Source organism: Agelaius tricolor, unplaced genomic scaffold, assembly GCF_023055355.1.
Source record: "Agelaius tricolor isolate 1412-34295 unplaced genomic scaffold, bAgeTri1.0.p SCAF_3, whole genome shotgun sequence".
NCBI lineage: Eukaryota > Metazoa > Chordata > Aves > Passeriformes > Icteridae > Agelaius > Agelaius tricolor.
Window position 1 is genome coordinate 2,777,998 of NW_027269263.1, and position 12,436 is coordinate 2,790,433.

At 43.4% G+C, this 12,436-nt stretch overlaps 1 protein-coding gene across 7 annotated transcripts in view; it reads right to left on the reverse strand.

The window, feature by feature from the left end:
- Positions 1-9,715, reverse strand: part of CALD1 (caldesmon 1) — a 173,161-nt gene extending 163,446 nt beyond the window's left edge. For 4 of the 7 annotated variants that reach the window (XR_011678463.1, XR_011678464.1, XM_071422126.1 and 1 more), the window contains exon 1: positions 9,511-9,715. The gene's annotated coding sequence lies outside the window, so the exon portion shown is untranslated. The remainder of the gene's footprint in view (positions 1-9,510) is intronic. The other 3 variants (XM_071422130.1, XM_071422128.1, XM_071422131.1) reach the window with 2 other exon arrangements.
- Positions 9,716-12,436: the final 2,721 nt, after the last annotated feature.

Sequence of the window (12,436 nt, forward strand, 5' to 3'; positions counted from 1 at the left end):
AAAGTAAGGAGCTAAAAACATGAAGCTCCCTGAGAACAGCCTAATTTTGCTGTATTTTCTAGCCATCTAATCAAGGAAACCTGAGAAATCCAGTAAGAAAAATGCACTCTAGCACTCAAAGAAAATTAGATACTCCTTTGGTCCTCCCTGGCACATTTTCCCTGCAGTCCATTTTGAATTTACACAGGTGCTACTCAAAGCAGAACTTGGCCTCTTTCTCTCAGGTGGCCTGACACATTTACTGCAGCATGCAGATATGCCCATATATTTTATATGCATGTAAAGCACATTTCCCAGACTAAAACCCTCTCCCAGAGAGTTTCCCTAGGTCTCTGTCTGATTCTGGCTTCATTTACTCCCTTGCAAATGAAAAGCATTTCCATTGAAGCCAGTGAGGTAACACTTGTCTTAAACGTGTGTGAGATCATGTCAGAGCCATGGTCCATAATAAAAGCAGCTGCTGGTAACTCTTCTGCAAGTTTCCATTCATTAGGGTTTTGGGGTTTTTTTGCTTGAATTCACATGAGCAATATCCATGGGCCAAGAAATACATTTTAGAATGATAGCTATTTCCCCTTGCTAAAATCTAAAAAGTGCAGCAAACTATACCAGTCCTCACTGGAAAAAAAAAAAAAAGTTGATTGTATTTTGTTAATAAACAGAGGTGTTTATGGACAAAACATGTGTGAATGTACTTTTGGGAATTATCCTACACTGCCTACAGAATAGGGACAAGATGACCTATATATGGCTTTCTCAGCTTTTTGGTTTTGTGGAGGCAGATTGGTGTTGGTTATGGGGTTTTTTACACCCATAGCTTCTGGTATTTAATTCTAAATTGGGAAACACTGAGTGTACCTATTTAAATTCAGCCTCAGAGATCTGCAAGCATGGAACCAGGACCAATGAAACCAGCTCTGTGCCTGCTAATGCCAACAGCCTTTTCATCAGTGACTTTCCACTGCCTTGAAGGGTCACAGGAGAGACAGAAATAACCTGCTCAGATTATAATGTTTTTTCCAGTTCATCACACCAGTCTCCAGGCTTTCAGAAGTGTATAACTGTATTTTGTCATGTAAGTCAGACTCATAGCCTGTCACCACTTCAATCTGTTCATTTATAACAAAACATATTTCCTACACATACAGTAAATTCCTTTCATTTTTCACTAAGATGAACTGATCTTTATCAGATACTCTGACACAGAAGGCAAACACACCATTACTCCCTCTCCACTTGTTAATAGTAAGTTTGCTATATATTGACTCCAAGAAAGGAGCTCTCATCTATTTCCAGATGATAGTGAGCAGAAGGGGAAAAAAAACAAACCAAAACAAAACCAGCCTATTTCAGAAAAGCAGTTATGTCACTATGGCAGATGGCACAAGAAGGACAAAGTAGTTTTTGGTTTGACAGGTGAAACAAACATCTTCACTGACCATGGGGACAGTGCAGAGCAGCCAAGTTAAACACCAGGAGCTGCTGCAAAGCTTCTCCACAAGTAGCCAGAAGGAGATTGCACAAACACTGAGCTGGGTCACAAATCAGTTAGGGGAGAGAAAAACCAAAGGAAAAAATACTCCAAAACATGCTTTGTTTACTCTTCCCTCTTTTAAGAGGTAAAAGAAAGCAGTCTCCCCTCTCCCTTTGGAATCATGAAGATGGTAAAAAAATGAAGAAATGAAAAGCATTTTTGACCATGCAATAATACTTATTGCATTCAATGTGATTATTGCTCAAGGACCTTTTCCAAAGGCTGCAGATGCCATTTAAAAAGCTGATATAATGCAGAGTTTCTCCCAATCCAAATCCTGAATGAAAAAACATGAATGAGATTAGATAAGTAGTTATTTTGGTCTCCAAATTGGCTACCCCTGATCCTTCTAAGAGCTGGAAAACAGAATTGTTCATGTGCTACTATTGCTCTACCCAAGAGTCACAACTTGACCGTGCTTCTTTTGGCCACATGAGAGCTCCTCAGTGGGCAGGTCTTAGCATGACTTTGAGATAATGGTCGAATGCCACCTCCTCAGAATACTGCTGGCCACAGATGAAAAGTATTTGCTGTTCTCAAATGCAGGCACCCTGTCCTGTGGCTGACTGTAACACCCATGTCCAACATGGCCATGAAACATGAGCGTGGACTGAGGTGTAGTCTGGGAAATCCAATTGATCCATCAGCCCTCCTGGCCACAAAGATGTGGGTTTTCAGCAAAATTATATAGGAGATGTCAGAGAATCCCTCTAAACCAATATGACACAAACTACGTATTTCTAAGATGGTCAATGCAAAGCAAACACTGGAAACTCCAGAAAATCTCTGTCAAGCAAAGCACATCTTGCCTTAAAGCACATTATTGCACTTAAACTGCCTTTCTCCATGTGAAATAAAATCCAGCTACACCAACTACTTTATCCCTATGATTTTGATGGCAGACAGTACCAAACAAAATGAGCTGAAAAGCAAGAATGTAAACACAACTGTGCTCCAGTGACTTTGCATCTCAGTGCTGTCTGCGTAGGGTTTCACTACCTGGAAACTGATGTGGTGGAAAGGAAACCCCTGAGAGCTCTGTGGAGCACTGGGGAGCCCTTCTGCAGCTCCCATCCCAAACACATTGCTCCCTTCCTCCCCCTAAAACTCATCCCTATTTACGCACACACACACGCAGGTATTTGCTTCACTGCTGTGGTCCCATCCCTGACCCTGGAACACTGGCATTTCATCATTGCTTCCCTTAAAGTTAGGGCTTTATACCTAGTGAGAATGAGAATCCACTAATCCCAGTTTTTAGCCATATAAATGCACACTAGGTGCACTGAAGACCAAGGAACCACGTTTTTATATGCACTGGTAAAGGAAATGTTCTTTTCTTGTTTGGGTTATACGGGGGGGAGGAGAGGAAATAGGCTGGCGTGTCTGGTTTTAGAAGGAGGGTTAAGTGGCAAACAAAACTGACTGAAGTTTACAGGGATCTAAATAAAGGAACAAGGAAAAAAACTGCTCACAAAGCTTCTAATAACACACAGCAGAGAAAGCAGACTACATAGAAAAGTTTCTGGTTTTCCTCTTTATTGTCAATCTGCTCCTTGATTGCATACTGTGTCCAGTGAATAAGCCATTTACTATTGTGGTTGGAGTGAATGAAGCTCAGACCTTTCCCATATATGGCAGGGCCTTTTAATCACCAGGGAGTGAGGAGCAATGGAATTTTCCTGGTTTTCTGGGTTTGCAGTGCCCTCTCTTGTACAAAATATCATTTCCCAGTGAGTGCTTGTTACTGGGATTTTGGCCCAATTTCCTGCTGTCATTGTCCTTCAGGGGATGTGTAGAAAATCAAACAAAAAGGGCCAGCTTCTTGATAGCAAGCAGCTCACAGGGAACTCTGAATTCCTCTAACTCAAGGAAATCAAACTAGATGCAATGTATATTTTTAAAAAACCCTCAGTATCATTTACATCACTAATGTATCCCAGTACAGCCACTGAAATGAAGTTCAGATTCAGGCCAGCTAATGCCCAGGTTCTCCCTCATTTTCCCCAATGCAGCAGAAAAAGAGATTAGTGGTGTTTTAAATTACTGGGACAGCAGTAGGGAAATTCTCAGCTGGCCTGCTTTTGTCGGTATAATATACATTAGCCACAGAAATGCTTGGCTCTGGATCATCTGGATTGCCTAAACCCTCTCGTTCATATTTACAGCAATTAAAATGCTGCACTTCAGTCTTTATAATCCAAGCTCTGTTTGAAGTGGCAAAGCAACAGCTGTGGCTTATCAGACATCTGAATGAAACTCCTCATTTTCATAGGAGGGGTGTGGCTCTGCACATGGGGATGTGCTGTTCCCAAAGCCAAACAAAGCAGCAAAACCTCTCTCCTCTCTGCAGAGCCAGGGCTGCAGCCCTCCAAAGTGGTGCTGACTGGAGGCATCCTGCAGCACCAGAGCAGGTTAAGCTGTGCAGGTAAATCAGAGCTGACCAAACACTTCTCCAACCCACTCCTATTTCCACACATTTTAGCCAAGCTCCTGGAATTTCTTTTCCAAACCTACGAGTTTTAACTAGACCAGAGCAAAGCCAAATTCTCCCCAGCTCAATGACTGTTGAAATTGCTGAGAGCAATGAGGTTATCATGAGGTCATTAGGAAGGTGCAGATAAAATCCCTTGCCTCCTCCCTCTGCAGCTGAACCTACTCAGACTGAGAAGAAATTGTCCTCAGTACAGCTGATATTAGAAAGCAATGGTCTGGGCTATCACACTAGCACTGCTAGGTCCTCTGAAATTGAGAGGAATCATAAAAGGTCATGCCTTTGTGCTTCTGCGATGAAAGATTTTACCAGGATGAACGCTGTGGCTCAAGGGGGGAAAAAAGACACTAAGTGAGAGCCATTTCACCATTAGAGAGCTCACTGTCAAAGCAAAGAATGAAGTGGGAAAAGGGTAGTAACATGCCCTGTGGCAGTGAGAAAGGCAAGAGAGAACATCAAAGCCTTGCAAATAAGCAACAAACAATGGCCTGATCACAGACTGCTTCATTTGGGCAGAGCTGCCTTTGAAGATGACTGGAATCCAAGGGGCACCAGCCTGCAGAATCCAACCTTGACTTCTGAAGGAGCCCAGGAGCCGCTGCTGGGTGAGGGTTTGTCCAGCCCTGCTCTGCTCCTCCCTAGGCAGAGCCAGCTCCTTTGCACAAGGACACAAAACGAGCTGCCAGCCCATCTCAGGGCCTTGGTTTGCATTGCTGTCACAGGTTCAGGCTGCCTTAGCCATTGAACATCACAAACACCAGTTCTTCCTCACACCAAGGTATTTCACTTTCAGAAGGGACACAGTGATTTCCATGCCCCTGAGGTCCCCACAATTTTGGGGGAAGATTGGGAAGGTCACACGTACATGTGTGTGCAGTGACACTGTCCTCCTGCATTTAGCAATACCTTTCCTCTTCATATCTGTTGTCCTACTCTTCTGAATAGATCCCAAACCAGGGCATTTACAGCAAAACTATCTCAACAAATCTATTTATAACCCTCCTATGAGCTAAATTCCAAAGATTTTTTTTTCTTTGCCATTTAAGGACATAAACCAGAAAATGTGCAAACGGGTGGGTTCCACTTTGCTTCACACCCTCCACAGCCACTCTCGAGGGAAAATGCTCTTTATTTGTGTTCTGTACACAAGAGGGTGTGGAAACATGTAATGTTTCCATTGCCTGAAATCCTTCCCTAATATTTTCCCCACTGCAGCTTGGCCTGGCCCCAGGGGTTACAATTTCAACTGCTCTCATCAACATGAGACTGAACAAGCAGATAAGGTCCAGCAGCTTGCTGAGTAGTTTTGCTTCCAAGCTTATGACACTATGGTGGATCTGTAAGCAAAAGCTGCCTTTGTGCATTTTTGGAGCACACATGACAGCTTCACAGGCAGACTGGTCCAGATGCAGCACAAACAATTCCATCTTCAAGCACACAGGAAATGCCCTCTAGACATGACAGCACAGTCACCACTGAGCCTGGTCTGCCTTCACCTCATTCCCTGGGCTTCAGTGGTTTCATACCCTTAATCTAGAAATCTAATACATATCTGTGTGAACACACCAAGGAAAAAAAGTCTAAGATGATCTGGGAAACCAGTCAAAAATAAGGTTTTAGGCAGTGCCTAAACTTGTCATTTTGGTATTGCAAATTCTTTATAAACACTAATGAACTAAGCCCCAGCAGAGCCATGGGCTAAATACAGAAAGGTACAGCTTATCCTTGACTTGGAGATAGAGACACAGACACACAGCCATTAAGTGACTCACCAGGTATTTATGACCACAGGAAAAAATTCAAAGGAGAAATTACTCCAGTGGCTTAAGAGGTTGCTGCTTTTTTCCCCTTTCTTTCACCTGCTTCCTCAGCTATTTGGTCCTGCCCTCGCTGCAAGCCAGCACGACAGTCCCCACAAGCAATTCTTCTGGTTTCAACACTGAAGATTTTCTGATCAGGAGGTGCCCCTATGCTTCATGGACAGAGTTTTCCCCTCTTGAGGGGCAGGAACAAGGAAAAAGACATCAGTTTGTGGTGAGGGTCCAAATGAAAAATGCATGGAAAGGAGCACTTCCTTAAAGCAGGATGTAAAGCACACAGCTAACACACCAGCTGAGTAACAGTGTTACATTCCCTAACCTTTTTGGTTGATCCAATTTGTTTCATGAAACATAGGAGCAAGCTCCCCCGGGGGTGGGAGAGATCCCAAATTAGAGAGTGCTGAGCCTCCTTCCCTGCTGGGCCAGTTGAATGCACAAAAGCATCAGGAAAGAGAAAAAAAAAAAACTATGTTCTATAGTTCAACAGTCCTGTGACCTTGGTGTTTCATCCAGAGAGGTCAGATCTAATATGACCTCCAAATACCTCTGAGTCAAATTTCAGCCTCAGCCAAAGCCTGGACAAGCAGCAGCTACACCTTCCAAGCAGCAGCAGCAGCACCCCAAGAGGAGGTGCCTACACGGAGGGTAGGTGATCTCCTTCCAGTGCATTGCCCCCATATCCATTCCCACCCTTTTGACCCCTCAGCAGCTCTGCACAAAGCCAGCAAACCATCCCCTGCACACACACCTTTCCCAAAGCAGTAAGGCAGCAGCTTTCTCCCTGCAAGCTGCCGGGGGGAGTTGCTAAAAGGAGACAATTCTTAAAGAATGAAAGCTTGCTGTGAATGCAGGCTCCCACTCCCTGCACTCACAGGCCTGTGTGCCTCAGGCTTTGTGCACCTGGAGCCCAATCCTGCACACTCCCCATACAGCTCCTCTCAAAGGCAATGAAATGCTCTCAGGACTGCACTTCCCTTCTGCCCTGTTGCCTTTTTTGGTGCTTTCTCCCACACCCAGGAGAGTCCAGACAAGCCCTGCAGATGGACAGTTATGCTCTCTTGGCCCTCTCTTTCCTAGGCATATATGGTTTCCTGTCCCTCTGTGCTCACACACTGGGATCAAATGTTCCAAGTGCACCCTTGGCAGATAAGGGTTAAGAACTCCACTGATCTTTAATACAAAGCAAAACCCAGTCAGCCCACACAAATAGGTCTCATGTAAGCAGCTACTGAGAAATCAGAGTATTCTCCACAGTCCCAGGACATTCAAGCTCTATTTGTCCTGCAGGCTCTCACTTTTCTGCAGTGAAAAGATCACCCCCACAGGCAGGGCTGCTCCAGCTGTGCAGTGTGAAACAAGGAGGACTTCCAGTCATGCTCCTGATGGAGCCTCCCTGGCATCTTCCTCACACAGAAGCCATGTCCTAGCAGGCAGCCATGATAAAAGCCTTGCCCTACACCTTTGTGGTCTCCCCATCTGGAATAAGCAGCACTGCTCCCTGATCCTGGATGGGACTGAGCAGATGCTCTGGGCCACATGTGGCCCCCATGAATGAGATCAATAAAAAACCTTCCCATCTAAATGCACTTGAATTTTCCCTCTAATGCCAGCCAGAGGAACTTACACCCTTCCCCACTTTCCTTTCAAATCTTTCAGTGTCATTATTGCATTGTGCATATCAGTGTTAGACAAGAAATAAAAGCACAAGGGAAGTGACCCCTTTCTCTGCTCCATGCCAGAATAATGCTGTGAGTATAGGAAGAAGCAGTTGTAGAAAATCCCTCATTCTCCTAAAAAGTGCTTACATCACTCACTGTCAAAGTGTATTCAGAGTACACAGGACCTCTAAGTCCATTAATGATGGTATTGATTTCACCAGGACTAATCCTGTGAATGAAGGCTGTGGAATTGATCCTCTTGTCATTGCAAGTGGCAACAAAGAGGAGTTCTCAGGAAAAACAAATTATTTCAATTGAGTCTCTTGTTCACAGTCATGTCATCTGGTATTTCTTCCCTCCCATCATGACTTAAGAGTCTACATTAACATATGCAGTTTTTTTTTAAGATTGCCTATTAAAGCCATTTCTCCAGGAAAGGCAGACCTATCATTTCTTCAAAAATATTGAGAAAATAAGGTAAAGCAGGGCAGAACTTATCAATTACCTTTACCTCATGACCAATTTAATAAAGCAAATAGCTAAAATCTTTGCTCCATTTGTAATTTATGTTAAGAGTCTGTTCTGTTGATTTTGGTGTGTGTAGTTTTAGGGTCCCATCCTGTTTAAATGGCAGGAGAGAAAGATGAGACTTGCTGCAGATGAGGACTTATTGCTACATTTAATGAGACAGAAAAAGAAGAGGGGCAGAGTCTGGGGGTTCTCCAATGGCAAATCATACAAACACAATCATTCACAGTATGGTATCTAAAATAGACAAATTATAATAAATGCATGGTTCTTACAAAAAATCCCACTCTGCCTCCTTATTTTCTTTGAGCTGCTGCCAAGGAGGGAATGTGTTATTTTCCCAAATTATTCTCCTGTCTGCCTTTTAGCAGGGGAAGCCTTCTCAGGCAGAGTTGTACAAAAACTGTATACTCTGAAAAGAAATTCTCCTCTGAAAACAAGTACTCCATAAAAAAGCCATTTTAAAACAGTTATGTTTTCATTCTTCCAAACAACACTTGACATATGAGACCAATCTGTTCCATCCCTGCAGGTCTGGCCAGAGATTAGCAGCTTGGTCAGTGTCTGCAGCTACCAAGCATTCATCTGCAGCTAACTTCCTCCCTCCCTTCATTTTCCCAGCCTTTTCCCTGAGAAATTCCCTGCTATGCAAGAATATCATGCTATCAGCAGCCAGCCTTGCACAATGCTTTCCAACTGTCCCAACATGTCAAAGGAGCTGGGAAGGGGAGCCTGCTAGCCAGCTCTCCCCAGCAGCACTCTGACAAACACAGAGCCAGACTTCCAAGAGAGCTCCAGTCCCACCCAAGCACATTCTTTAATCCCCCCCCCTTTTAACAGGAAAGGCAACTTCACAAGAAACATTCTGGCAACGCGCTGCTGAGCATGTTGGAGGCTGAAAACAAAAACTGATGCCATCTATTGTCAACAATCCTCCTGTGAAAGGCTGCCATGAGGGACATCTGCTTCAGTGAGTATCAGATCACTTACATTAAGCAGAGTTTCTCTGTGTCTGTATCAGTTACACCCCAAGACTGCCCTTGCAGTGTGGAAGCCCACGTATTAAGTTGCAAAATTAAAAGCACTTCAGCAGACCTTAACACTCTAAGAGGTTTCTCACTGTAATGCCTCCATTAAAAAAATTGAAAAAAAGAGGAAGGGGGGAATTAAAAAATAAAGAAAAGAAGGGTTATTAGAACAGGTTACTGCTACTAACGAGCCCAGCAAAGGATGAAGAATGGAGTGGTGGGACCAGCACAGATCCTGCCCTGCACCTCCTTACTGAGGTCCAGCAGGATGAGCAGACATGCATCCCCCCTCCACCCCAGATCTCCCTCAGTTCACCACGAACATCTGGAAAGGGGGGACACACAGGGAAAGAGCAGCAGAGCAGAACCAGCCTCCCACAGCCCGTTCGGAGCTGCTCCGTCTGCAAGGCAAAGCCCAGGCAAACCCGTCCCGCAAGCCCTTCCTTACCTCTGGCTGCAAAGTTCTCAACTCTAGTAGGAAGGAAACGAATAACTGGCTGCTTGGGCAGGAGCACAGCGAGAGAGGCACAGCAGCAGCCTCACACACACACACACACACAGCCCTATTCAATAAAAGTGCAGCTTTTCCTTGGCCCCTCCCAAAAGTCAGTGCTAAGTGAATACATATCCCTTATGTTTACAATTGGCAGGCGGCGGAATGCATTGTCCTCAATTTATTCCGATGGGCAGCCAATGGCTGTGAGCAAGCCAAGGTGGGCTCAGCCTGCCTGCAGAGATGCCTGTCATTCCCCAGGCATGCTCAGGAAGCCACTCATCAGAAAACCAAGACCTAAAAAGCTCCGAAAACTCGTGCGAGCTGCCAAAAGTGTCTTGCTACATGCCCTTTTTTGGTTATCCTTAGCAGGGCCTCTGAAAGTAAATCCTCTGTCAGGAACAATCATAAGAAATGTTAATCTTGGAGAAAGAGGCTGTCTTGTTGGACACAAACGGAGCTTAAAAAAAGGAAATGCTCTGAATGGATAGGGATACAGTAAACATATTTACTTTTTGCACCATTTTTTTTTTCTTGTAGTTGTTGGGTTTTTTTAATCGAATAATTTCACCACAGCTAAACTACATTGTATTTTTTTTTAACGAGGACCACATGTAAAAGGCAACAGAAACCCTCTGCTGTGCAGGCTTGATTCTGCAGAGAGAGACACCAGTGGGAAAGGCACATGAAAGATGAGTTGGCAGCCTTCACAGCCTGATTCCATTTCAAACAGTACAATAGAAGTCACAGATAGAATAGCCATGTTCTGAAAAATAACTTTTAAAGAGATTCAAAACTTTGATGGTGATCCTTGGCAAGCTGGACTATTTGGGTGTACAGATTTAGTTTGTAGCTCCACAACTATTCCTGTACAATTCAGCCTGGCTCATTTACTATGAGAATAGCCCTACATCTCCTTAATATGACCAATACTTGCACAGTCTTTGAATATCATCAATAAAATAAACTTGGATTAATTTTTATCTTTGTTTTGCTTTGGTGATCGCACACTGCTGCTAACTTTGCAAATTATGCAGGTATCTTAAAAATGGACAAACAGATAAAGACTGGTCATGGAAACATACAAAGTACATAAACTAAGTGTGAGCATAAAGATGAAAATGATTGCCTAGAAAACAGCACAGTACAGAGATCCCAACATGTACCAGCCACTGAGGAAGGCTGCAGGGCAGCTGACTGCTCTAAGGAATGAGATTCCAGACCAGGAGATGTTCTGCAGATTCATATTTGACAATAACATACACAAAATCAGTTAGAGGGAAACTATGTGTAAGATGACTTTGCAGCTGAATGGGCAAAACTATTTTAATGCCTTTCTGGATCCTTCTTTCTGGCCACTGGGCCCCACAGATTTAGTCACATGTGTAATGCAAGAAGGATCCAGTCCACAGACAGTAAACTATTCCTTATAGCATTAAAAAAAAAAAATCGGAGAGCAAAATCTATGCAGATTTACAGCAAGAAATAATAATCATTCTAGTGCCATTTTAAATTTCACTGCTTTATTATATGAAGCTAAAAGTGGTGTTCGTTTTTTGAAGGCACTTTTTTCCTTCATTTTAACAACCCTTTGGAAAATTCTTCTAATGCCACACAGCCCCCATGATGTGGCTACAACAGTTTTAAATATTACAAGTAATACCTACAGCATATATATGACTTCGTTTGGTGGGATTTACTAGACAAGAGAGAACAAAATCCTTGTTCTCAGCCATTCCATTAACTACAGAAATTACTAGCCTATGTATCCATGACCAAATAAAAAGAGGTAATGACATTATTCAGGAAGGAATTACAAAACTCAACTGGATTGTAGCATCCCGCAGATTTTTAGGGTGGAAAACACGGAAGAATCCAGGCTAAGAAAAAAGCAGGGTTAAGGGATGTGGGCTCTCAAAAGAGGAAACTGAAGGTTAGGAATACCCACAGGTTCTCATTACAGCACAGCCATCAACCCCTAGCACCTCAATATCCCTTGCAACAGGGAGCCAGAAGGGATGCACTACCTAAAGCTGAGAGCAACTGAGGGTTTTTGTGGTATGTTAGATTTTTTTAAACTGGGTTTTTGTGGTATTTTAGCTTTTTTTCCCCTTACCATGACTTTGATATTCCCCTGCTAAGTCATGGTAAGAAAAAAATATATTACCAAGTTTGCCAATTCCAAACTCTGTGTTCCAAGTCACCTTCCCATCAAAATTCCACTAAAAAAAACAATTTTGCTTTGGGGTAATGACATGACAAAAAGTAAAGTTTGCATCCTTCTTGCTCAGTTGAATTTCACTGAGAAAGGAACTTTTGAATTCCATCACTTGAAGCTTTGAAGCCAACAAAATGTCCCAGATCCCAGAGTTTTCCTGGAGATAGTACTGGAAAGCTGAGCTTTGAAGAATGCAGAGTTCAATTCTGGTGGGTGCCCCTCTGCATCCTATGACAGGAGCCACCTGTAAATACAGTTATAACCTGCCTAAATCAACAGTTGTAACAATTTAGGGAAGTCCCATGGTAGTCCTTGCCCTCAACCACCAGGACTGCCAGTCTAGCCACACCCTCCCCTTTGCTTTAACAGGGCCACAGCCCAGACCTAAAAATATTTCTGGGATTATTCTGGAATAACCCAAATCCTGGTTTTTAAGTTGCAGATATAAGACATAGGGGAAAAATAGTTTATGCAGAAATTAAACCCCTAAATCAAGTACAATTTTGATATCAATGTCTTATCACAGTCAGGAAGGACCCTGCAAGTGCTCATTGCTAAGCTCCAAAGTTTGATAACACAGGGCAAGGGTGGGACTGCTTGTGATAAGAGTCAAAGCACTTCTACATTTTGGGTTGTTAGTGCAGTCTCTCCCTCAGAAGAACC